Raw genomic sequence first — 3,532 nt, forward strand, 5'->3', positions numbered from 1 at the left:
TTAAATCCAGAGAGCCTGCTAGATCATAAGATATGTCCTTGAACTTCATGGCTTCAAATCCAAACAAGAATTCTAAAATGCCCTCTAAATTAGAAACCTCTGCCCTGGGTCACTTGTTTGTTAATGTTCACATCCTGGAAATTCTCCTCATCATGAGTGTGTCCAATCGAAGATCTAGAAAACTCATTTTTCTGGAACTCAGTTGAATATAAAGAAAACAAAGATACTAGGTTGTATCATGTGAAATTACCAAAGGGATTCAACACAACTGATGCAGATCTTCAAAAAGACAGTTCCTTTCTAACTGCAGAATGATTGGACAAGCCCAATAAGGGCCAAACATCAGCACAAGAATCATCTGGGTGATCAATTAATATGCACATTCCTGGTCCATCCCCATACTGGTCCTTACAGGAGTTGGGGTAGGGTAGTTTAGGAATTTGCCTTTTTTAAAAATATCCCAGGAATCCCAATGCAGGGAGCCTGCTCTAGGGGAAACTCCCCTCTTGCATATTCTGTGCCCAGAATACTCAGACGACAGCACCCCAAGATGCCGCACTTCTCCATGGGCATCCTAAGTTGACTTGTGGGTGGGCCCATTTGAGACCCTGTGCTGTAAAAGTGGGCAAGAGCCGGGTGGCAGTTTCAAATCCAACCTCCACAACTTTCCTGCTGTCCTTTGTGTGTCCAGTTTTTTTTGTTTTAATGATCCATCCACTGCACACTTGGTTGGGTTTTTGTTTATTTTGTTTCGCTGCCTGAATTAATGCTTACTGCAAGAGGATCAAGACCACTTTTTGAATCGCTGCGTTTGGGTGGTGTGTCCAGCCCCCAGCCCTCTACCGTCAAGGAGAGAATTACTGCGGTTCCACTTGTTGGTTTAGAGACTATTTATGCCCATCTTCCACACAGCAGATCCAAACCAAAGTCTCGTTATTTCTATTATGTTTGTTTTGCTGCAGAATGGTAACATTTACATGGAAATGGGCTTTTTCTCTACTCTGTAATTTGGATTGTTTAGTTTTCCTTTTTGGAGTTCTTTGATGCCCCTAAAGAAAGAAGTCCGCAGGAATCTGGAGAAAGGAAGAGAGTGGGCTGCAGGGGGAGTAGGTGGCAATATTGTCTGTGTCTCTGTCTCCCTGGACCCCACACCACTTCCCCTGCCGCACCAAGCTAACGCCATCCTGTTTCTGCTTTCTGCCCCCTGCAGCCGGGCTGGAGTACGCCAGCATTGAGGGCTGGAGCTCCAGCGTCACCAGACTAGATGCAGGATCCTGAGCAAGGCTTTCCCTCTGCAGACCTTGTTTCCCATTCGAACAGTGAAGGTGTATAACCAGGTGATCTCTAATTCAATTACTTTCCTAAGGTCACTGGGCTGTCACTCATTCCGCTGGGAGATGACCAGAAAACAAGCCAAATGATGTTGGGCAAGTCATTTAACTCCTCTGAAAGACCACCCAAATGAGTCACAGTCTTCTCTTTTCTATCTCTGATGAAGAAAAAAGTTACTTCTTTATACCCAAGGCATGGAAATAGTGACCAACCCATAGACATCCCTGAGTTCCAAATGTGATGTCATTACTATATAAACTTTACCAAGGATGGTCCAAGGCTTTAAGTCATCTGTCACATCCCTACCACAGCCACTACCCCACTACCACACCCACTAACCCTAGTGCAACCCTAAAACCTCCTAGGTTTAACTTCCAACTCTCCCCGCCACTTGGTTTCTTACTGGTGTGCAGTAAGAAACCTAATTCCCCTACTAGGTGTGCACACTGGAGAAGCACCAGCAAACAGCAGGGTACACATTTTTTCAGGTACACATGACACAGTCACCAAGATAAAATATATACCAGGTCATAAAACAAATCTCAGCTGTTTAAACACTGAAACTGTACAAAGTATGCTCTCTCACCACAATGGAATTAAATTGAAAATCAAGAATAGATATGTATTTGGAACACTCCTCAATATTGGGAATTTAAAAACATACCTCTAAATAACACAAAGAAAAAAGTCACATGAGAAATTATAAAATAATCTGAATTGAAAATGAAAACACAACATATCAAAATTTGTTGGGTTACAGATAAATAATCATTTACGGGAAAATTCATAGCATTACGAGTTTATAGCAATAGTGCCCCCACAAACATGGTAAATAGTCCTAAAACCCATTGGACTTTGTATAGTAAATGTGGCAAGCACAATCCCACAAAATGAGACAGGCCAAGAAGAGCAAAGATTCGTGTGTGTCCATGGAAAGCAATCTTACGACTAGAAGTGTGGGCATGGTGAGCAGATTAAGCCAATTTTCCAGAAAAAGGCTACAACTACAAAGAAGATTGTGCTGTGGCTTGACTGCATTGAATCCAACTATATATCTAAAAGAATGCTCTTAATAAAGAGATGCATGCATTTTGAACTGGGAAGGGATACAAGAGAAAAGGCTAAATGATTCAGTTCTGAGTTTCATCTTTTGTTTTAATATGAAGGCAGTAAAATCTTGAGGTTATGTTCACATCAAAAACAAAGGTTTATATTGAGAAGAGAAGAATGGTCTCAAATCAATGACCTAATAAGTACTCACCTTAAGAAACTAGAAAAAAAAGGCAATATAAACCTAAAGCAAATAGAAGGAAGAAAATTTAAAAAATGAGCAGGAACCTATGAACTAAAAGCCAGAAAAATAAAGAAAATCAATGAAACCAAAAGCTATTTTTTTGAAAGACAATTAGCAAAACTCTAGTCAGACTGATCAACAAAGAGAAGACACAAATTACCAAAGTCAAGAATGAAAGGGAGGACATCACCAGATCTAGTAACATTAAAAGACTAATAACATTATAAACAATTATGTAATAAATTCAACAACTTGGACAAATTCCTTCACAAACAATACAGCCCCTGCCCTACTGTAGTAGACTGTGAGAACTCCAGCACTGACCTGTCTAAGGAATTCTAGGTAAATCATGAGCAAAGACATGGAAGCACTGAACAAAACAGGCAAAACTCACAGGAGGGAGTAGCAGAAACAGCTAAAGGACAGCTGAGTAAGTAGAGGCCTCTGTTCACCATTGTGGGAAGCACAGGGTTCACGTGGTAGGGAGCAGAGTCAGTGAAGGACTTAAAGCTGTGGTCACATCTGTTTTAGGTAAATTGCTCTGACAGTCCTGAGGGGAAAGAATTGAATAAGGACAAAGGTGGGCGCACAAAGAGATTAGTTACAGGCCTCTGTTCACCACGATTCGCATAGTAGGGAGCACAGTCAGTGAAGGACTTAAAGCTATGGTCACATCTGTTTTAGGTAGATTGCTCTGACAGTCGTAAGGGGAAAGAATTGAAGAAGGACAAAGGTGGGCGCACAAAGAGATTAGTTAACAGGCTACTGCAGAGTATGGTGAGAGATGATAAGGGCCTGAACTTCTAGGGTGGTAGTAAGAATTGAGGGAATAAAATTTGAGAAATGGCTAGCACAAAGAATCAGCAGAACTTGATTATTGGCTAATTAATCTGCACGAAGGAGGAG

This window comes from Myotis davidii, unplaced genomic scaffold (genome assembly GCF_000327345.1).
Source record: "Myotis davidii unplaced genomic scaffold, ASM32734v1 scaffold64, whole genome shotgun sequence".
Lineage (NCBI taxonomy): Eukaryota > Metazoa > Chordata > Mammalia > Chiroptera > Vespertilionidae > Myotis > Myotis davidii.